Source organism: Dendropsophus ebraccatus, chromosome 2 (assembly GCF_027789765.1).
Source record: "Dendropsophus ebraccatus isolate aDenEbr1 chromosome 2, aDenEbr1.pat, whole genome shotgun sequence".
NCBI classification, from domain to species: Eukaryota; Metazoa; Chordata; class Amphibia; order Anura; family Hylidae; genus Dendropsophus; species Dendropsophus ebraccatus.
The window spans coordinates 125,947,955-125,972,880 of NC_091455.1; the positions used below are offsets into that span (position 1 = coordinate 125,947,955).

At 44.0% G+C, this 24,926-nt stretch overlaps 1 protein-coding gene across 3 annotated transcripts in view; it reads right to left on the minus strand.

The window, feature by feature from the left end:
* The window catches only part of PTPN3 (protein tyrosine phosphatase non-receptor type 3), a 178,505-nt gene that overhangs the window by 138,952 nt on the left and 14,627 nt on the right, over window positions 1-24,926 (minus strand). Inside the window, exon 1 of one of the 3 annotated variants that reach the window (XM_069958243.1) lies at window positions 22,503-22,560. The exons of 1 other annotated variant lie outside the window; for it this stretch is intronic. The gene's annotated coding sequence lies outside the window, so the exon portion shown is untranslated. Of the gene's footprint in view, window positions 1-21,301; window positions 21,331-22,502; window positions 22,561-24,926 lie in introns of those variants that run through there. One more of the 3 variants, XM_069958244.1, reaches the window with a different exon arrangement.

Sequence of the window (24,926 nt, forward strand, 5' to 3'; positions counted from 1 at the left end):
GGATGCAGCTTTTCCAGGCACCAGAGGTGGAGCAGCAAGCAGCAGCATGGAGATCAAAGCCGACTGCCAAGCTAACAATGCGATTTCCTTTATTTGTAATGTAAGTCCTCTCATCTATAGTGCTTAGCATAACAAGCTATATACTGTGCAAACTGTTATTACAAAAAAAAAATTATAATAAAAACCAAGCAACTTGACCTACATTCAGATCATCACAGATTTACAATGCTAACAGCATTTTTATTGGTAGTCAAAAGAATAAAACTACCTAGCTAATAATTATTCTAGAAGGTCAACTAGATCAGAACTAAAGACCTCTAAATGTGGGCCTTTAACAAACCGGACTGATTGTTAAAGTTGTTGGCTACTAATGTCCACAATAGGTAACAGGGTCAGGGTCCATTTACCTATTTTTCTTTTTAATGATTATTATAATTTTATCTTTATTTTATGGCTCAAAATGTCAGTTTTTGTGGGACTTCTTTAGCCCAAAACATTGTCGACTGAAGGTTGGGCCTATTACACAGGACAATATTGGTTTCTGCCAGTGATAATTGTTTTATGTAATAGGTGCAATACTCATGGTGTAATCGTAGATGTTTATAGTCAATTTTTGGGATTTGTTTTAAAAAAAAAAAAAAAAGAAAAGTTTTGTTTTTTATACAAAGTAAAATAAAAATGTGTAACAGTTGTAAATCATTTCTGTTCATTTCCAGCAAATGAGTAAACTGTGATCATAAGGGATAGTAGGTCTTATGTGGGAGAAGTCAGCATCCTGCACTTTGTATAGATTATGCAAATATTGCAATTCATCATTGGCAGTATGGAATTAATCATTTCCTTAACTTCTAATTTGATTAAAATGTGACACTATTAGGCATGACATTGTATTAGGCATTAAACATTACAAGTTAACCAAATCTAGGTCTAGAGGTCTGATCCCAACAAAAGGGAGGATTTGTACTGAAATACTTGTGAAAGGCGTGGTCCTGGAATGTGTGTACGCACACAGACAAGCAAGTCCCTTTATTATCTACAATACTGCAGAGACCTACTAAAATAGGAACACAAATTATTTCATTTTTATAACTTTGAAAGCCAAAGAGTCCCCAGTGTTTTTCTTCTTTCCAGTTATATCACAGCTCACTAGAAATCTAGAATGTTACACTTTATAGAGAGAATATGAATAAAAATAAGCATTCAAAGCATGATTTACATAATATATCTCTGTATATGAATTTAGCAGATGCTAACAGTTGCAAAAACAGTGAGGTCTTCAAGTAATTGTTTCTTTTCTTTGACCTCAGAGTAACAGTGAGTGAGTTGTGTATAATTGTAGGAGGCCCAAGGCAGTATGATATTTGAGAGGTCCAAGGAGTATACCTTGGTTGGGACTGTTCCCACTTAATACACGTATAAAATGCAAAGGGTTGCATTTGCTGCTACCCAGAAGTCGAAAAGCAGATGATACAGGGCAGGATTATCTGCGGCTGACATTAGGGGTAGTGTTGGGTTTATCTGTCAAAATGTTCGAATTTGGCAACTGGAACACTCAGCATTTAAATACTGGTGGCTGCGGAAATTGGATCCTGCCCTAGGACATGACCATAGGTTGTATCCATGTTGTCCTGACAGCCCTAGGGCCAATTTCTGCAGCTATCGGTGATCTAATGCCGAGCGTTAAAGTTGCCAAACTTGAACATTTTGACAGATCGACTCAACACTAGATAGGGGCCAATTTTGGACTGTGAAGGAGCAGTTGTTATGTGTACTTTAAAGTGAGGGTCATGTAGTACATTTACTTGGATTTCAAAGAGATATCTTTAGTCCAAGGACTGTCAATGAGGGCTCTAGAAAAAACAAGTTGCACAATTTAAACCCACTATGTGCATTGGGAGCCATGGCAAAAAGTCTAGTACTTGAGTGTGTACTGTAGCAGAACAGTATTTTCTACAGTCTAGCAAACTAAAGCCCTTTTCATACGGGCCTATTATCTGCCAGGAGCGTTGCTAGAAATACTCCTTCAGCTGATAATCGGCCCATGTACAAGTGACAGCGATCAGCTGAGGAGTGGGAAAATGCTCAATCCATAGGTGATTGCATCTTTTAAAATAATTGGAGATGTGCGGCCAATGATTAAGTATTTAAATGGCCCTGTGGAAATTACAGGGATTCCGGACACTCAAGTTGTGCAGCGTAAAGACACTGCAAGAAAGCACTGACATGCTGATCATGCATGTTTGTTTCCTTAGATGACCACATATCGGGGCTTCTATAAGAACCCTACCACCTTTACTATATTTTGGTCTAGTTAAAGTGGCTCAATAAGTGTGCCTGCCTGACCGTATAAACTTAACCATGTGGTAACATGAAGCATAAAGCCTGTAAGAAGACAGATGGTATGGTGACAGGGATGGTTGGAAAAAGATTAAGGGTACAAACACCCTGGGCGTATCCGCAGCAGATTTTCTCGCTGCGGATCCCTGCCCTGTACACTCAATGGGCATACAAACTCGCAGCAGAATGCACATCCTGCTGCGAGTATGTCAGCAGCCCGCCCTGTTAACCCCACCGTCGGAGCGTATACATCACCTTCTCCACGCTCCGGGGGTCCCCGGCACGTACCACTCAACCAATCAGTGTGCTGCCCTGCCGTAGCACACTCGTTGGCTGAGCGGGACGTGAAGACGCCGGGAGCCCCGAAGCAAGCCGGAGCGGGGAGCAGGTGATGTATACGCTCCAGCGGGGGTTAACGGGGCTTCCGGGTGCAAGTTTGTCTGCCCATAGAGTGTACAGGGCAGGGATAAAGCAAATCTGTAGGCACCCCTGACCCCCCCTACCAAGTCTCTGGTACTGTTGGGTTGTGGCGGCCATTTAATGTGCAGGACAGATGTTTTTCATTTGATCAGGGAAATCACTGCTCAAACCACTATTTGTGAGGATCCAGTATTAGCAATCCTTGATGTGAACCTAGACAAAACCCCTTGTAAATAACACACGATTTCTTAAGATTTTAACATATCTAAGGCTTGGAAGCACTCTGATTCCCTTCTGATGTAATTAGTAGCGTCAAAGTATATGAGGGGAATCTAGTCTAGCTTATTATTTAATCTACTTGTATTCAAATTCTAAGAAATACACTAGAAAAACACTATGTAATCATAAGAAGGATATATCTTTTCAATATGTTCACAAGGAGACACCAATGATAATCCCAAATCCCTTCAGGTCTTAGATAAGAGTAGGCAAAAATTCACAAGTATTTTATACCTGACATTAAGGGCTTCTGACTTGGATGTATCAACTTTATAGTTGGACCAAGGACCAAAATGGTTTAGTTTCAACATAATAGAGGCTAGTAAAATATAAACTGTAATACATCTGCAAGTGTAGAACATTTAGGCTAGATTCATATGTACCGTATCGCATTTGATCCTCAGGATAGGGGACAAGTAAGAGATCACAGGGGTCCAATCACCGAACCCCCCTGGTGATCTCCGAACAGGCCCCTGGCTTCTGTGGTATGAATAGAGCTGCGGGTACTGCAAGTAACCGCGACTATTTATTCCTATGAAGGTACTGGAGAGTTCTTTCCGGCGGCTCTATTCATTTGTATGGAGATACCGGTGAGATCCAAGTAAGCCCGAAGAGCACTTATTCAACTGTCTCTGGCAACTCTATTGGAATGAATAGAGCCGCCGGAAAGGGCGCTTACTCTAATTTCTGGCATCTTCATAGGAATGAATAGAGCTGGGTGTCTCGTGCCATAACTGCAGCTCTATTCATAACACAGAAACTCATGTTCACTTGTCCCCTATCCTGTAGGGATTTTCTTACATGATTTGAAGTTTAAGGTTATGTTTCCACACAGTATTTTTGCTCACAAAACCTAGCTATGTCTACACACTGTTGAAACTTAGTGGATGCCTGTTATATAAATTGGCAAATAACGGTCATTAGTTCAAAACAGCCATTATTGTTTTAAAATAAGAGTAATTATTTGCCATTAAATGGCAGTCATCCACTACATTTCAACAGTGTGAGAACATAGCCTTTCTGTGTTTTCAATACACTCCTGGTTTTGGTTAAAAAATTCTGACCAAAATACTGAGCAAAAATACTGTGTGTGAACCTCGCCTTAAACTACATGAAAAATTAAAAAAAATCCATGATTTTTTTAAATTCCCTGCCTGGCTTTGCTTCACTGATAGGTCCCTCCCTATTTCAATCAATCAGAGCAGGGTGAAGAGGTGCCAGGGGACCCTGACACATCCCCATGGCCAACACATTACTGCTATTAAAGTAACACCTAGTTGCTAGTAATAAGGGAGTCTGTTAGGACTTCATGGCGCTTGTGGTTCAAGGAACATAAGTTTACTGATAGACTTCCTAAACCTTGACTTAACCAAAAAGTAATTATCTCTGACTGTACGTGTGGTATGCCCCCAGATGATGTTGTACACAAGCAATAACCCTTTAGGATACTTCAGCCGTGCAGCTTCTAGACTTTAGTTATACGATACAGCGACATCTAAAAGGATAGCAACACCCACAGTGGTAGTTCATTATTAAGAAAAATCTTTGATCACACTGATTGGGAAAATAAATGGGTTATTCAACTATGCTGGTATTCCAGGGTGCTTCAAAGCAATGGGAACTGTGAACCAAACTAAAAGGGTATCAAAAACATAACTGAGATAAAACGATCACTCCAAGATATAGAGCTTATAAATATAGAGTTATCACAAACTGTGCTGGCTTCAGAGTAATCTGCTTGATTACATCCTGACAGGAAGTTTAATAGAACAGAGTAGTATTTTCTTTCGCTCTGCAGCTCCTCACATTTCCCTGAGACAATGCACCATCTTCTGATGTCAAAGGAGGCTTGGCTGGGTCTTGTCTCTGTGCTCCATGTCCTACCCTGAGTGATGTCACCATCTCTGACCAGCCTCTAGTGCCTACATAACCATCTCTCTTTCATGTATACATATATTTTTGTTAATTGGGATAGGGATAACAAGAAGTGTTTACAACACATTGCCTTGTGCCTAATGGTGCCCAGAAAGAGCAGACAGGAAATAAATGCAGCAGGTGCAACATCACTGTGCAATAGTCTGCAGTGAAATAAGTTGTCCTGCAACACCCTTGGCAAAGAACTGGCAGGAGTGCGGTAGGAGGGAAGTAGGTAAGGTAGGAGGATTGTGATGGAGAGCTGATGGAAATTGTAGTAGTGAGCAACTGCTCAACTATGAAGAAGTATTACCAGGGAGTTGAGATCTAAAAACCCCCAAACAAATGAAACTTTGGCGGCTTTAGAACAGGGGCAGACGGGTAATCAATGCTGTATGTTTCTCAAGCTTGTCTATTTTTATTTTTATCTGATGTCAGAGTATCCCTTTAAGAAGGTCTGTGAGCAACACACGGTCACTGTAGACATACATCCAAATATCCTATGTTAATCTCTGAAGCCTGGGATCAAAAGTTTAACTAAACTAGACGTATTCATTAAAATCCCTCATACATACACAATCAAATACTGTGTAGCTGATGAAAAGAAGAGAAGAACAGTTGCAACCTGCCTTTTCAGAGAAACTATGTCTCACCTTTCCTATTCTTCCATGCCAGGCTTGCAACCGCCCACTAGAAGGCCAGACTCAACATGCATTTTTTCAAGTGTTTGCTCCTCACTAAGCACTGATGTTAAGATTAACCACAAACCAAACATTTAAAAACGAAATTATCAAACTTTTGGTAAAACCTTTTATCACGAGTGTGAGGAGTATAGATTATTCCTTAAAGGACAAGTGCCATGAAAAACTTTTTCCCAGCAATTGAAGCACATTACAAAGTTATATAACTGTGTAATATGCTTCAATCACCTATCTGCCTCCCTTCCCTGTCTTTTCCCTCCTCCACCCCCCACCAGGAAGTGTCCTGACTCACACAGACCTGATTACTGTCGTCACCGTCACCAAGCTCTTCTCTCAGCTCCTTCTCCTGTTACACTAGCCTCCCCCCTCCCCTGCCTTGTCAGGTGACAGGCTTGCTCAGCTCCCATTGGCTGAACAACTGCAAGCCATCACTTGTCACATCTCACTTGCTTATCTTCCCTCAGACTGACTCCGGCACATAGGCAGCTCCCCCCTCCCCTCATACCCTCTCTCCTGCTGCCGTGGACTCAGTGAAGGAGTCATGTCACTAGAGAAGATAAGCTGAGCAAGCAGAGTCACCTGACAAGGAGGGGGAGGGGGAGGCTGGTGTAACAGGACCTAGAGCAGCCCTCCTGCTGATGACTGATCCTCACAAGAAGGAGCTGCCTGGTGACGGTGACGACAGTAATCAGGTCTGTGAGTCAGGACACTTCCTGGTGGGGGGTGGAGGGGGGAAAAGACAGGGAAGGGAGGCAGATAGGTGATTGAAGCACATTACACAGTTATATAACTTTGTAATGTGCTTCAATTACTGGGAAAAAGTTTTTCATGGCACTTGTCCTTCAAGAATATATATATATATATATATATATATATATATATATATATATACACACACACACTCACCGGCCACTTTATTAGGTACACCATGCTAGTAACGGGTTGGACCCCCTTTTGCCTTCAGAACTGCCTCAATTCTTCGTGGCATAGATACAACAAGGTGCTGGAAGCATTCCTCAGAGATTTTGGTCCATATTGACATGATGGCATCACACAGTTGCCGCAGATTTGTCGGCTGCACATCCATGATGCGAATCTCCCATTCCACCACATCCCAAAGATGCTCTATTGGATTGAGATCTGGTGACTGTGGAGGCCATTTGAGTACAGTGAACTCATTGTCATGTTCAAGAAACCAGTCTGAGATGATTCTAGCTTTATGACATGGCGCATTATCCTGCTGAAAGTAGCCATCAGATGTTGGGTACATTGTGGTCATAAAGGGATGGACATGGTCAGCAACAATACTCAGGTAGGCTGTGGCATTGCAACGATGCTCAATTGGTACCAAGGGGCCCAAAGAGTGCCAAGAAAATATTCCCCACACCGTGACACCACCACCACCAGCCTGAACCGTTGATACAAGGCAGGATGGATCCATGCTTTCATGTTGTTGACGCCAAATTCTGACCCTACCATCCGAATGTCGCAGCAGAAATCGAGACTCATCAGACCAGGCAACGTTTTTCCAATCTTCTACTGTCCAATTTCGATGAGCTTGTGCAAATTGTAGCCTCAGTTTCCTGTTCTTAGCTGAAAGGAGTGGCACCCGGTGTGGTCTTATGCTGCTGTAGCCCATCTGCCTCAAAGTTGGACGTACTGTGCGTTCAGAGATGCTCTTCTGCCTACCTTGGTTGTAACGGTTGGCTATTTGAGTCACTGTTGCCTTTCTATCAGCTCGAACCAGTCTGCCCATTCTCCTCTGACCTCTGGCATCAACAAGGCATTTCCGCCCACAGAACTGCCGCTCACTGGATGTTTTCTCTTTTTCGGACCATTCTCTGTAAACCCTAGAGATGGTTGTGCGTGGAAATCCCAGTAGATCAGCAGTTTCTGAAATACTCAGACCAGCCCTTCTGGCACCAACAACCATGCCACGTTCAAAGGCCCTCAAATCACCTTTCTTCCCCATACTGATGCTCGGTTTGAACTGCAGGAGATTGTCTTGACCATGTCTACATGCCTAAATGCACTGAGTTGCCGCCATGTGATTGGCTGATTAGAAATTAAGTGGTAACGTGCAGTTGGACAGGTGTACCTAATTAAGTGGCCGGTGAGTGTATATCATAGTTGCCAACCTTTAATTTTTTTTTCCAGGGACACTCAGGCATACCTCCCTAATTTTGCAGACTTAATTTTGTTTTCTGTGAGCCTGAGCACCCGTTTATAAGAACCCTCCGTTAAGCCCTCCATATACTTTATTGACACCAGTGCAAACCTGTAGTGCGTACTGCTCTCTCTCCTAAATGAATGCCCACTTTGTGCTCCCAAGCCCCCTCTGTGCATCCATATAGTAGCTAGGACCTCCTCTGTGCCCCCATATAATAGGCAGGCCCTCCCCTGTGTAGCAGTACCATATAGTAAAGGTCTTCCTAATGTGCAGCAGCCACATATATTAAAGACCCTCCCAAAGCATCATCATATAGTAATGGCCCCCTCTTTCTAGCATCCTCATATAGTAAATACCCATGTGTAGCATTCCCATATAGTAAAAGCCCCCCGTCCCCCTGTGTAACATCCCCATTTAGTGAAGGCCCCCTGTTGTGTAGCAGCGCCCATGTGAAAAAGCTTAACAGAGGAACATACTCACCTTTCCTATCTCTCCCAGGCAGTGTCTGGAGCTCTGATCAACAACAGCTAATTAGAGAGCTTCCAGTGTTGAGAGCCTGGCTCCTCTTAAGCGTGAGTCTGGGCAGGGCCAAATGACGTAATCAGCAAGGCATAAGCAGGCTCTGTAGTGGACACTGGAGGGTGGGGTATGGTCACATGCCATCTTATGGAAAGGCTCATCACAGAGCAGCACAGCACAGCCTGGCGGACTAAAATACAAGATGCTGGGAAAGCTGTATGAGCTCTATCTGGCAGTGATAAAAGTTAATATCCTACTTGCTGTACAGCCCCTCTCTCTTCCCCAGGTCCTGTGCACTCTGGCAGTGATAAAGTCAATATTCCACCCGCAATCAGCACAGGGGGCCGGCCTTGCTTTCAAGGGGGCTGGACTTGCCCAGACATACCCATCCGAGACATTAATCTGCCCAAACTGTCCCTTTTAAATTGTTGGCAACTATGAGATTATATATATTAGTGATTTATTAGCTGTACCAGTTCAGGCTTTCTGCCTGAACTGGTACATCACTGTACCTAGCTGACCTTACATACTCCTGGGCGGAACACCACAGTGTTTGTGTGTGCATATATATTTATAAACAAATAAATGTACACCTGTATATACATACACACACTAAAATGTTTCAGCACAATATATGTTTACTATAACATATCAAGAATGCATCCTTAGTATGCATATGATCTTTGGTGAAGCCCGGGCATATTGAAAATTGAATGGGGTTTTCCAATTCTATGTAATGAATTAAAAATGTTGATGCTAATAAATTGAGTTGCCCCACTAAGAGTTAAAGGAGTTTAAACTGTGAGTAGATTCTCTAGTGTGTCCTATCTGACGGAGCCTGACTCTGGATACCTAGGATTTCTTCTGCATATTTTGAAGCATAGGGGTATGCCATAGAAATATACCCTTCCAGATACAGGAAAATAAAGAAAAGAAAAAGAAACTAATGTTTGCAAAACAGCCCCTTCCACTGTCTACTACAGTATATATGACTTTTCACTTAGCTTGTAGTTCAAAGCCTAATGTCCCTTTACATTATACAAAAACAAATCTCTTCACTTAGTTTCAATTTTAAAAAACACATTTCAGAGATATCAGCTCTCAAGAATGTAAGTTTACTAACCCTGGGAACGCTGAATATCAAAGTGGGGAAGTGCAGTTAGCAGTCTATTTTATTGTGTATTTTTCACTACAGACCAAAAACAGGCAGACATTAAAATCCCCAAATTTCACTCACCACCACTAAAGCTCCAATGACAATGTTAAAGGGGTTGTCCGGCGATAAAAAATTATTCACAGAATAACACACATTACAAAGTTACACAACTTTGTAATGTATGTTATGTCTGTGAATGGCCCCGTTCCCCGTGTTTCCCCCCACCCACGCTAGACCCGGAAGTGTGGTGCATTATACTCACCGCATCTCGTGTCGTCCACGGTCTCCGATCATCAGCAGTGACGTCTTCTTCGGGAGGCCAGCGGATCTTCCCGAGTGCCGGCCGCCCTCTGCAGCGTCATCCGAAGCTCAGCCGCGATTGGCTGAGCATAACTGTGCTCAGCCAATCGCGGCTGAGCGGCTGATGACGCGGCCACGTCATCAGCTGCTCAGCCGCGATTGGCTGAGCACAGTTATGCTCAGCCAATCGCGGCTGAGCTTCGGATGACGCTGCAGAGGGCGGCCGGCACTCGGGAAGATCCGCTGGCCTCCCGAAGAAGACGTCACTGCTGACGATCGGAGACCGTGGTCGGCACGTGACAGGTAATGTATAGCGCACCACACTTCCGGGTACACGGGTGGGGGTGGTGGGACACGGGGAAGGGGGCCATTCACAGACATAACATACATTACAAAGTTGTATAACTTTGTAATGTGTGTTATTCTGTGAATAATTTTTTATCGCCGGACAACCCCTTTAAAATACTATTAACTTGACAGATTAAAATAAACTTGCATCCTTCTTTTGATATGCCGCTCTTTTCATCCCATTATTTACAGCACATTATTTGTTAGCGACCACCACTCTGCTCTAAAAGCAGTGGATGGTGTATGTATAGCATATTATTCAGACCCTTTACTCTATACTTAGTTGAAGCACCTTTGGCAGTGATTATAGTACCCAGTCTGCTTGGATATAATTCTACAAGGTTTCCACACCTGGATCTGGGGATTCACTGCCATTCTTCTATGCAGATCCTCTAAGCTTTGCCAGGTTGGATGGAGTATGTTGATGGTAATCCATTTTCAGGTCTCTCCAAATATGTTCTATTAGGTTAAAGGGGACCTGTCACCCTGATGGAGCCCCTTATACTTTTCCCCCTCTCGAAGTCCCTTTCCCAGACCCAGTCCCGCCGATGAGAAGTCCCCATCGGAAGCCGTGCGCGCGCTCACCAGTGAGCCTGACGTCCGATATTGTAACCTGAGGCCATTGAAAGTTGAGGGACCACTGTTATATATTTATTCTGTGTCTGTTGTACCTCTGCTATATCTCCTGGAAATATGTTTTCCAACTCTAAATCGGAGGCTAAGTACTGTAACATTGATCTTGGCCATTTAATCCCAACAGCTGCCACAGGGAATAGCGCTTTCAGCATCTTAGTGGTCAGACTAAAACCCCTATTACACAGGGCGATCTCCAGGAGCAAGTGAGTGCCGACCTGTCAGGTCAGTGCTCGCTTGCTCCTCCTTCTCCGCTCGCTGCTGGCGCTATCACATTCACCGACAGTGAACAGGTAAATGCAGGGCAGGGGGTCCACGGGGACCTGCAGAAGGGCTCCCCGGACAACCCATAGGAGATAGCAGCGGTCTGCTGCTGCCGCTCCTATTGCACGGACCAATGGCAGCAGATCATTGCTGTGCTCCTAGCTTGTCTTTCAACATGTTGAAAGACACTAAAAGACAACGATCAGCCGACATTGTGATGTTGGCTGATTGTTGGCCTCTATTAGGGTCCGTTTACACACAGAGATTATCTGACAGATATCTGACAGATTTTTGCAGCCAAATCCAGAAATGGATTTGAAAAAAAGAGAAATCTCAGTCTTTCCTTTATGACCTGTTCCCTGTTTATAGTCCATTCCTGGCTTTGGCTGCAAAAATCTGTCAGATAATCTGTGTGTGTAAACTGACCTTTACACAAAGCGATTATTGACCACGATGGCAGATAATAGGCCAAATAATTAAATATCTCTGTGTAAAAGGACCCAAAGGGAGGGGCCCATTACCATTGCAACACATGTTCTCAACAGAGAGAGGTAGGCCACTTCTAGACTCCTCTGCTAGTGGGATATCCCTCAGAGAGCAAAAGTAGTTCAAATGCAACATACCTGATCCTTCTCTTCCCTGACATATTTTGTCCCAGGAGAGTTGGGAGGCCTCCATACATGATTGAATAGTGGGCTGGTCCCCCAAAGTCAGGGCCGGACTGGGACTTAAAATCAGCCCTGGCAATCAAACCCCAGCAGCCCACATACTGCTTCAATTCTGCTTTATTTAGCCATGTCCCCACTACTCCCTTATACATGTGAACCCCACCATCAGCACCTAAAAATAATGATATAACATAATCTGCTGCGGATTTGATGTGGCATATTTATGCATTCATTTCAACTGATTAAATCAGAAGCATCAAATCCGCATTGGATTAGGTATGAACGTGCCCTTAAAGGGAACCTGTGGGGTCTATTCCAGGTACACAGCTGTAGATCCCAGCGTACAGATCAGGGACTGGATCTTTAGTCCAGTGTAAACCTCTATAATCATTCTTTTCATTACCAGCTGAAGTGTCACAGAGGTGGAGCCACAGCAGCACCTTCTGCCCCGCCCCTTCCTGCTCTGACTGATGGACGCATAGGGTGCTGCTGCTGCTGCGGCTGCTGTTGTGAAACTTTAGTTGGAAATGAAAAGGACAATTATATAAGTTTACACTGGACTAAAGGTCCTGTCAGTGATATCTCCTCACACCTGTCTGCTGAGATCTACAGCCCTAGACCTGGTACGGACCTCACAGATTCCCTTTATAGGAGAAAAACATGGCCACCTTCTTCCAGAAACAGCGCCAGACTCTTCTTCAGTTTGTGTGAGGTATTGCAGCTCAGTTCCATTTAAGTGAATGGAGCCAAGTTGTAAAACCACACACAGTCTGAGGACAGGGTGGTGCTGTTTTTGGACAAAAGTTACTATATTTTTTAAATCCCTTTTATCCTCACTAAATCTGCACTCCATATAATGGCGGTATAAGTAGTAAGGTTTAATTATCATAATGTGTCTGCTGGTTGTGATCTCATGTGTAATCAAAGCTACATAATAAGCTGCTAGATAGCCATTTCCTACTGGATATCCATCTATCTATCTATCTATCTATCTATCTCCTATCTATCTATCTATCTCCTATCTATCTATCTATCTATCTATCTCCTATCTATCTATCTATTTATCTCTATCTATCTATCTATCTATCTATCTCCTATCTATCTATCTATCTATCTCCTATCTATCTCCTATCTATCTATCTATCTATCTATCTATCTCCTATCTCCTATCTATCTATCTCCTATCTCCTATCTATCTATCTATCTCCTATCTCCTATCTATCTATCTATCTCCTATCTCCTATCTATCTATCTATCTCCTATCTATCTATCTATCTATCTATCTATCTCCTATCTATCTCCTATCTATCTATCTAAGTAGGGCCCCAGGACAAATTTTAGCATATATAATGGTAACATAGGTAAGAATTTCCTGTGCATGATAATACTGTCATAGTTAATAACACCAGTAAGCAAATATTATCCCCATACTGTACACATTACTGCCACACTGTTACTAAGCAAACCTACCAATATTCCAATACTACCAGTATATAAGTAACAAATAATACCACCTCACCATGAGCCATTACCACCACATAATGACTAATACCGCTACACTGTGACTGAATATAATCCACTATATAAAACACTAATATTACCAATAATACGAGTAATACCATCACACCATGCCCACTACCCTCACCATACAGTGACTGGATAATACCACTATACCATCACACCATGCCCACTACTCTCACCATACAGTGACTGGATAATACCACTATACCATCACACCATGCCCACTACTCTCACCATACAGTGACTGGACAATACCACTATACCATCACACCATGCCCACTACCCTCAGCATACAGTGACTGGATAATACCACTATACTGGCACCAAATAACAGCCACTATATAAAGACCAATATTCTCCCAGAACACAGGTGTCACACTCTGTCCCTCCAGCTGTTACAGAACTACAAATCCCATCATGACTGGACAGCTAAAGCATGATGAGAATTGTAGTTTTGCAACACCTGGAGGGCCGAAGTGTGACACCCCTGATACTGAGGCAGATCCCAGCTGTATAAATGTTCTGAAGACCTTATAAGGGACCATTTACACAGAAAGATTAGCTGCCAAAGATTTGAAGCCAAAGCCAAAAACAGACTATAAACAGACATCAGGTCATAAAGGAAAGCCTGAGATTTTTCCTCTTTTTAAATCCATTCTTGGCTTTGGCTTCAAATCTTTGGCAGATAATCTGTCAGATAATCTTTCTGTGTAAACGGACCCTTAGTGATTATAGTGCAATTACATCCTGTCACTCACAGTAGGCGTCTTCTCTGCATTAAGAGACGTCCACTTTTCCTTTTCTTCTCCATCTGGCTCCGGCCATCATGAAGGCTTCTCTGGCCATGACTCCTCTCCACGGGATCTGTCAGACAGACATTTTAGGCTTCTTGCTCCAGCATCATCCTCATCTATACATCCCCCATACAGAATAGCCCCCCCTGCTGTACATCCCCCCATATAGAATAGCCCCCCCCCCACGGTACTTCCCCCCATATAGAATAGGCCCCTCTGCATCCCCGCATATAGAATAGCCCCCCTGTGCATTTCCCCATATAGAATAGCCCCCCTGCATCCCACCATATAGAATAGCCCCCCCTGCATCCCCCCATATAGAATAGCCCCCCCTGTCCATCCCTCATATAGAATAGCCCCCCTGCATCCCCTCATATAGAATAGCCCCCCTCCTGTACATCCCCCCCATATAAAATAGCCCCCCTGTACATTCCCCCATATAGAATAGCTCCCCCGTGCATCCCCCCATATAGAATAGCCCCCCTCCTGCATACCCCCATATAGAATAGCCCCCTCCTGTACATTACCCCCATATAAAATAGCCCCCCCTGCATCCCCCCATATAGAATAGCCCCCCTGCATCCTCCTCCCATATAGAATAGCCCCCCTGCATCCCCCTCCCATATAGAATAGCCCCCCTGCATCCCCCTCCAATATAGAATAGCCCCCCCTGTCCATCCCCCTCCCATATAGAATAGCCCCCTGCATCCCCCCATATAGAATAGCCCCCCTGCATCCCCCTCCAATATAGAATAGCCCCCCCCTGTCCATCCCCCTCCCATATAGAATAGCCCCCTGTGCATTCCCCCATATAGAATAGCCCCCCCCGTCCATCACCCATATAGAATAGCCCCCCTGCATCCCCCTCCAATATAGAATAGCCCCCCCTGTCCATCCCCCTCCCAAGAATAGCCCCCTGTGCATTCCCCCATATAGAATAGCCCCCTGTGCATTCCCCCATATAGAATAGCCCCCCCCCCCGTCCATCACCCATATAGAATAGCCCCCTCTGTCCATCCCCCTCCAATATAGAATAGCCCCCCTGTCCATCCCCCTCCCATATAGAATAGCCCCCTGTGCATTCCCCCATATAGAATAGCCCCCCCCCGTCCATCCCCCATATAGAATAGCCCCCCCCCGTCCATCACCCATATAGAATAGCCCCCTCTGTCCATCCCCCAGTATAGAATAGCCCCCTGCATCCCCCTCCCATATAGAATAGCCCCCCCCCCCCGTCCATCACCCATATAGAATAGCCCCCTGCATCCCCCTCCAATATAGAACAGCCCCCCCCCCCATGGCCAGCCACATATGAAGGGGTTAAAAAACAAAAAAAACAAACAAACATTCTCACCTCACCTCGCTCCCAGCAGCTTCTTCCTCGGCTGGATCTTCCGTCCACGGCGGCGTCGGCTCTCCTCTCTCTTCTCCAGGTCCTCAGCGGCGCGTCAGGGAAGTGACGTCACCGCTGGGGGCCTGGTGGAGGTGGCTGCAGACGTGCCTGCGCGCGGCACGTCTGCGGCTTTCGGCACTTGGGGGAAGACATACCACCGCAGCCCCCTTCCGCCACCGCAGCCCTCTCATCTGGACCCGGCTGGCCCGCTCCTGATGTGCTCCGCCAATCAACGAGGGGCCGCTGCGGCCCCACGTTGATTGGATTGGAGGAGCACGTCAGGAGCGGGCCGCAGCGGTGATTTTTTTATTTATTTATTTTTTTCCTTATGCGGCCCACGGACTGGTAATCTGGCCAGCCCAGCGGGCATTTGCCCGCCTTGCCAGATTACCAGTCCGGGCCTGCCCAAAGTCATCAGGTTTGGCCAACTTGTATTTACTAGGTATGGGGACCTTCACATGTGAAGATACACTTGATACAAACACATTTTCCCATTTACTAACTTACTGTATACTTCCTATTTAACCCACTACATATCACATATGCTGTTTTAAGTTTTAGCTTCTTAGGACTTCTTATATGTACATAGACAAAAAGAAAAATATCTAAAGAATGCATGTGTAAACAGTGATGAACTATTAGCTCAGAGCATTTATGTTGCTTTGCTTCAAATACATTTACAATCAGAACACACCACCCCACATACACAAGTTTAAATACCTCACTGGCCATAACAATCAAAGCAGACCATGACACCCACAATTACTGCTCACTTAACCTATAGTCTGTATGCCCTTGGTGATCTTGACAGTAAGCAATGCAATTTCAAGCAAGCTTCTACATGTTTGACTTGCATACTTCATTCCGTTTACAAAAGACCCAGGCTTAACACAGCTCACTGCAAAGAGTTTCAACTACGCAACTTTTAACCCAAAAGCATTAGGCCTCGTCAAGCTCAAAGCTTAACAGATAATGTGTCTATAAATACTATTTTCTTCTTTTTAGTTTATTTTCCATAGTTGACCATACAGGCAGCCATCTTGGTTAAGCTGCTCCTCTGTTAGCATAGTTAGTATACTGTAATAATGTATCAAAATAATGAGGTATGAAATGGTGTTGTAGACTACATTATTTCCACAGATAGGATCCTATAAAAACATATACAAATGTCAACTACTCTTCTTAAACTCCATATTAATCTCTACACAGACCATTGCCTCCTTTCAAATGTTTGTACATCTGTAGCTCTCTCACTGCTAATAGAATTTCCTATGTGCTCCCTGAGGGACGGAGGGACGGAGGGACCACACATACTAAACCAGTCTAAATGGTTAAATGGGATCTGAATAAGAATTTCATGGAGGAGGAATTACAGATGGTTTTTCTTCTCACCAACAAGTCTTTTGTCTCCTGCAGAACCCAGGAGATCATGTCCAAGTCGTTTTGATTTCTAGGCAAAGTACAAAATATCTTTCCATTATCTTGCATATGTTGGAGATGAGTTAGGGTTCACAAATTCATACCTGGTGGTAGTGTCCACAAATAATGTCATGCTGGTCAAAGGTCTTTTCATAAGCTACAATAGTATCCATTTTAACTGTTAAATCACAAAAATTGCAATAGATTTGTTAAACTGATCTCATATGAGTAACAGATGACCCATTAGGTATCCATCTTAGCCACAAACACTTTACTTACTAACAGAAAGTGTAGCTTCACATATAGCGGAATCACAGCGGATTTTACGCTGTGAGTTCCACAGTGAAAACCGCTACAATTATCAGTACTGTCATACAAACTGACAGTACCGGTAATCGCAGCGGATTTCACACAGTGCAATTCCACTATGTGTGAAGCTACCCAAAGGCTAAATAAAACAGTGCTAGAAAACGTATACAAGGCATCCCATTCTGGAACAAGATTCTTTGCACAGATGAAATCATTGATAACCAGAATGATGTACCAGTATGATGGGAAGAAGACAGAGACAGAATGCAATTGCTCACGCTCTGAGGCATAAAGTATTACAAAATCTCACAAACATGATGGAAGCAGTGTTCATGTATGTCTGCCAATGGAAGTGGGTCACTGGTGTTTATCGATCATGTGCTGGCTAATACGGCCAGTGCAGTTTTTGTGCCAAAGTGTATTCAACAGGGAAAAAAAAAGTCCTCCCTTTATCGTTTCCATTCCATTTAAATTCACTTCCGGTTCTGGCACAAAAACTGCAGTTGCCGTTTTCCAAAAAAAACTGCAATGACTCCAGCCTTAGAAAGTCTTTACATTTTTTCACTTTTTGCACATTTAGTCATGTTGTTGCCTTGTGATAAAAAAGAAAAATTCAAGTGTTCCACAATAATTCTACAATCAATACCTAGGACGAAGTGAGAACCGAATCTTACAAATCTTTGCTAATTTACAGAAATGGAAAAACTAAAATATCGCATTGAAAAGTATTCAGGGAGTATGATGCCACAAGGGTTGCTCATCTGAATTTGACCACCATGGTAAAACAGTTACTGATCTCAGGGAGACCAGCTTCTAGTAAAAGTGCTCAACACAGTGAAAACCTAGGCGCATTTCCCCCCTAGGAAAGACAAATATTCCAAAAGAACATTCCAAAAGAGTCCATGGAGGCTCATGGACACTCTCCATGGACTGCCCCATGTGGAGCTCCTGATGATCTAAAGACAGTACATGTTACTCGGATTGAATGGGTGAATATGCTACCTCTGTATGTGAAGTTGAATTGTTCCATATGTTTTATATGTATTAAATTGTGAGGCTGCCATCTTTATGACCTCCATACAAAAAGCTTGTTAATGAATTTAGGTTCAAGTTTGGTTCACTCATCTCTAACTGTCAAATTTTCCACCACAGGCAGTCATATACAGATGGAAAAGCTGTCCCGCTGCATTCAGATACCGGGACCAAGAGGGGGATGAACAACACTGTTACAGACAAGGTTTCCAATATGGTTAAATTAGCAGTTATAGCAGCAATACTCATGCTGCGTTTACACGAAGCGATAATTCGCCCAATCGATTGTTTAACGATTTTGAAGCAACAATTTACTTTTTATAAAGATCAGCGTTTAGACAAATAAATCATTAGAAAAATCGTAAGAAAATTCGTAAGAAAAATTCGATTTTAAGATCGCTTAAGCCCATCTTTTACATAGGGTGAATCTTTCGAATTTTTAGCGAAAGATGAACAACGATTTGTGAACGATTTTTCGCTCGACACTTGATCGTTTGCTGTGCTTACACGGAACGATTATCGCTCAAATGTGATCGTTATAGCGAAAATTCGAACGATAATCGTTCTATGTAAACGCAGCATCACTCATATTCATTTGTGAAAAACATATATAAGATAGATAACTCCTTTAAGACAAAGATATAGTATATTCTTCATTGGCTACAGCCATCTAACCTCAACCTGACCAAGCATGCTTTTTACATACCAAGACAAAACGGAAAGTAGAAAGAAACAAGCACACTGTAAATGTTATAAATTTCCAGCAAACTTGTGGGTTGTTATGTTTAGTCGAAGGTTGGCTCACATTATGCTTAGGAGATCTGCACTCTCCATCCATATAACCTAATGCGAATAAGAAGGAAATTATTCCATAAGAAAGTCAGCTTCAAATTATGCTTCACCAACTGTTTTATAGAGACTTTGTATCCACAATCTGCCCCCCCCCCCCCCCAAACTGCTTGTACCTTCAGATAGCTGCTTTTAAACCAAGATTTGTCCTGGGGTCCGTTCGGCAGGTGATGCAGTTATTGTCCTAAAAAAAACACTTTTAACCTTGCAGCCCTGCGGCAAATTGCCATGGCCTGGAGTGTGTGTGCCCAATAATTGCAACGCCCCTCCGTCCCTCCTCCCCGCCCTACTCATCATTAGGAATTCCCCCGGGCAGGATTTTTCCTATTCATCACCTATCTGAACACTGCACAGGTGCCTTAACGATCCGGTCCATTTGCAGTGTTCTGACAGGTGATGAATAGGAGAATTCCTGTCTGAGGCGTTCCTAATGATTAAGAAGACAGGGAGGAGGGGTGTCGCATTCCTAGGGCATGGGTACTCTAGGCCACGCCAATGTGACACAGGGCTGCAAGTTTAAAAGTTGTTTTTCAGGATAATACCTACATCACCTGCCGAACGGACCCCAGGACAGATCTTGGATTATAAGCAGCTATACAGCGGTACAAGCAGTTTTGGGGGGGTCAGATTGTGGGTACAGATGCCGCGAAATCCTCTTCGGATCCATGTAGTGTGAAGGTCTATGGGTTACGGGATATGTAACCCGACTCTTTAACCCCCCGCAGACCCGGAGCATACATTACCTGCTCCAGGCTTCTGCTTGCTTCGACGCAGCGCACTGATTGGCTGACCGCCCGGAGCATAGATTACCTGCCCCCGGCCCGGAGCATAAATTACCTGCTTGGCGCCATGGCTGTGTGAGGCTCCCGGCTCCCACACACAGCTGCGGCGCCGAGTAGGTAATGTATGCACCAGGCCGGGGGTTAAAGGGGCCCGGTCACATATCCGCAGTGGAGTGAAAATTCCACTGGTGGTATGTGACCCCTTAGAACTTTCCTATACCAGGATCCACAGCGGATTTCGCTGCAAACTCATAGAATGAAATCCCCTGTGGATCCGGTACGTGTGAAGGCAACCTTACTGTGAAAGGTTAATTAATGACCTGTCTGGCAGTTGGAGAGTATCAGTGGTGTCAGCACACATTGGTACTTGTCCAGCAGTGAAGGAGTTAACAGGCAGATGTGTGCTGTGAATGTGTGCTGTGAATGCTGGGAAAGAGAGGAGGGGCATAGAAGGATCTTGTGTGGAGATCCAGTCAGTGTGAGTGTGTGCTATGAGGTGACAAGAAGCAGAATTCTGTTGTGGGAGAAAGAAACTAGATTTGCATTTCCAGGGAAATACATAGTGCTTGAAAAGAGCGCCCCTTTACCAGTGACTTTCTTTTAAGAGAAACTTTAATCCTGGGTGCCGTCTCTTTAGTGACTTCGGTCCCATCCCTTTAAGAGCAACTTGGCTCCCGTCCCATTAAGAGCGACATAAGTCCCTTTAGGAGCGACCTGGGTCCCTTCGCTCTTAAAAAGGACCCGGGTCGCTCTTAAAAAGGGACCCGGGTCGCTCTTAAAAGGGACCCGGGTCGCTCTTAAAGGGACCCATTTAGAGCGACTTTGATCCCTTTAAGAGCAATTTGGGTACCGTCCCTTTAAAAGCGACTTGGTTACTGTCCCTGTAAGAGCGACTTATGTAATTCCCCTTACACAGCGACTTTGGTATCGTCTCTTTAAGAACGGCTTGGGTACCGTCCCTTTAAGAACGGCTTGGGTACCGTCCCTTTAAGAGCTGCTATGGTACAGTCCCTTTAAGAGCGGCTTGGGTACTGTTCCTTTAAGAGCGGCTTGGGTACCATCCCTTTAAGAGCGGCTTGGGTACCGTCCCTTTAAGAGCGGCTTGGGTAACGTTCCTGCTACATGGCTGCCTCAGCTCTGCTATTTTACTGGCTGAACTCTGCTACTTATAATGGTAAAGATCATTGCTACGTTACCATGACAATCTTACTCATGTCAGTGAGACAAAATCGTTAAGGACTTTCCATATATTACACCTTCTATTGGCCAATAGTGGATATGTGACTGTGGATGTTGTGATACATTGACTGACAAGACCTTAAAGTTCCTATTGGCTGCTATATTTCAGCTATTTGCATATGTGTTCTGATTGGCTGTTAGCGGTTAGAGTGTGGCCATTATTTCGAATGGGCCATTATTTTCTATGGGAAATTTGGGGTCTTTAAACGTAAATTTCTTAAAAACGACAAATCGGACAAAAATAGATAGCATACTTCACACGGCCGAGGGCTTCGAAACGCAGTTCGGGCTGTATTACGCGCAGACAAATGGCTGGAAGAAGAAGAAACGGAAGAAGAAGAAGAATACGGATTACAATATAGTGCTTTTCGAGCACTATAATTAACAAGATCCTGTTGCGTTGAGAGGTAAAAACAAAGATTTATATGAAAAGCCAGAAACAACAGTACAGCCCAAGATTTACCTCAGGGAGAGGGTCCAGGATTTACCTCAGAGAGAGAGACCAGGATTTACCTCAGGGAGAGGGACCAGGATTTACTTCAGGGAGAGAGACCAGGATTTACCTCAGGGAGAGGGACCAGGATTTACCTCAGGGAGAGGGACCAGGATTTACCTCAGGGAGAGGGACCAGGATTTACCTCAGGGAGAGGGACCAGGATTTACCTCAGGGAGAGGGACCAGGATTTACCTCAGGGAGAGGGACCAGGATTTACCTCAGGGAAAGGGACCAGGATTTACCTCAGGGAGAGGGACCAGGATTTACCTCAGGGAGAGGGACCAGGATTTACCTCAGGGAGAGGGACCAGGATTTACCTCAGGGAGAGGGACCAGGATTTACCTCAGGGAGAGGGACCAGGATTTACCTCAGGGAGAGGGACCAGGATTTACCTCAGAGAGAGGGACCAGGATTTACCTCAGGGAGAGGGACCAGGATTTACCTCAGGGAGAGGGACCAGGATTTACCTCAGGGAGAGGGACCAGGATTTACCTCAGGGAGAGGGACCAGGATTTACCTCAGGGAGAGGGACCAGGATTTACCTCAGGGAGAGGGACCAGGATTTACCTCAGGGAGAGGGACCAGGATTTACCTCAGGGAGAGAGACTCCAGCCCAGTGGGAAGCAGAGGGCTAACAGGATAGGACTCATAAACCCAGATAAAGTCAGGAAGCATTTCAACAACAATTTGTTCTCCGTAATGTGTTATTGCTGATGAGTTTTACTGTATGGAGAGTGTACCAGAATAAAACCTGTTAAACGTCACTATAATAAGGTCTGCTTAACGAGTGTGCTATAGAGAAGATACACTTAAGAGACCTGACAGCACCCAATTACCTCAGAATCTCAAAGAACTCACAATACCCCAAGCTGCCATACCATAAGAGTGGCGTGTGGATAACATCTGCGATGAGAAAACTGTTTTTACATAAAACTATTATGCCAAGACATGAAACTTACAGATATAGGGCGAGATTTATCAAACATCATGTTAAGTGAAACTGGCTCAGTTGCCCCTAGCAACTGGAGATGAGCGAACCTTGAGCATGCTCAAATTCATCTGAACCCGAACTTTCGGCATTTGATTAGCGGTGGCTGCTGAAGTTGGATAAAGCCCTAAGGCTATGTGGAAAACATGGACATAGTCATTGGCTGTTTCCATGTTTTCCAGACAACCTTAGAGCTTTATTCAAGTTCAGCAGACCCAGCTAATCAAATGCCGAATGTTCTGGTTCAGATGGACTCGAACCCAAACTCTGTTTGCTCATCTCTACTAGCAACCAGATTCATCCTTCATTTTCCAAAGAGTCTGTGAGGAATGAAAAGTGGAATCTGATTGGTTGCAACTGAGCCAATTTCCATATAACCGTATGTTTTTGCTTGATTTTCCCTGACAGGAAATTGTATGGTTCGTTCATTTTCAATTACTATTGTCTCCAGCTCCCTGGCCCATACCTCTCGCCAAAGACAATGCAAACTCTGATGTCACAAGAGGCTTGGCTGGAGTTCAAACGCCACCACCTGAGTGATGTCATCACCTCGCAACAACCTCAATAGCCTACCATCTCCCTGTTATTATTTATATATATATATATATATATATATATATATATATATATATATATATATACACACACACACACACACACACACACACACACATTTACAACATGCTATATTTTGCTGAACATTGCCACAAGCAGAAAAGCAGGCAGTAAATACAGCATCTTTTGCAGACTTGCTGTTTGGAGACATAGGCTAGCGTCATACAGTAAAATAAAAGCTATATATGGTCGTAATTTTAAGTGAAAACAAAATGGGGGGGAAAAACTGTCGCATTTTGCAAAAGCAGGTGGTAAATAGTGGGAATGCTCATTATTTGGACTATCGTAATCGATATTCCATTGACTTTAATGGAGCACATTATTATATGGCCATATTTTTACCACAAAACTAGGCTTTATTTTTCTTATATTTTATGGAGTGTGAACATAGCCATAATCTGCTGTGTAGAGCAATGTTTTGTAACAGCTCTGGGTGGCGGAAATGGCAGGAGCTTTATGGGAGGGGAGTTAGCAGGATGGATGGGCTGTGATTAAGGATAGCTTCACACACACACAGTATCACAGCAGATTTTCTGCTGCAGATCCGATTTGATCTAAATAAATGAACACAGCATCATATCTGCACCATCAAATCTGCTGAAGATCTGTTGCGGATCCTGTACGTGTGAATGCACCCTAACACCTGAAGGAAAGCAATGCATACAGGGAATTGTAGTACCAACTGCTCAACCAGGAAGTGCAGTAATTCTCTTACATTGGAAGATCCATACACACAAAACAAATGTTACACTTTCCTGCAGTATTTTTTTTTTTAATCAGATATCCCTTTGAGGTTAGGTTAACACTCCAAATTCACACAGAGCAACTAAATAAAATCTGCAGCAGAAATCAGTAACTAAACCTTGAATCTTTGCTACAGACTGACATGCAGATCGGCTTTAATGTAATTTTATGGAGCGATGCTGTGGCTTTTCAGCAACTATTCTGTTTAAATAACAACCACCGGACTGGCCGTACGGCAGAACGCAGCATGCAGCGTTCTGATGTACGGCCAGGTCAGCTATCCGGCACCACATCCACTTAAGTCTATGGGGCGCCGGAGGCATGCTGTGTGCAGACGCATGCATTATGCATCCTCCGTCTTTTGCCTCCAGCGCTCCATAGAGAAGTCCCTGTCCCTGCCCCGACATTAAACTTGTGACCCCTGGCCCCCCCAGCCCCTCTATACAGTGCAGCACCACTTAGGACAGGGGTAGGAGCCTTGCCTCTCCAGCTGTTGCACAACTACAACTCTCATCATGTCTGGAATATCGAGGCTCTAGAGGACTCCCATGTAAAAGTTGTCCACGATATTTTACCTCCTGTTCTGGAACTGACCCCTATATAGATGCCCCCTATATACTGTATTAGAAAAAACGGATGACAACTAAAAGGAATAAACTGATGGCAACTGATGGTTTTTCATTAAAAATTATATAAAACCTCTTGACAACTGATGACCTTTTTGCCATCAGTTGTGATATCAGTTGCACATCAGTTGATATCAGTTGAAACGGATGCATCTTATATATGTAAACTAGGCCTCACCATTTCTGATCAGCCAGAAGCAGGTGCTGCAACTTCACTGATTGTGCAAAACTCTGCAGTGAAATGAGGGCTATGTTCACACATGCTAAAGTTTCATTGCAGTACTGCAGCGTCTTCACAAAAATGATGCAGTAACACAATTACATGATGCTAAACAGCACAGAGGATCAGAGCCGGCACTGCCAATCCAACCTGGAAAAAAACAAGGCATAAACAGTATATTCTATGTAAG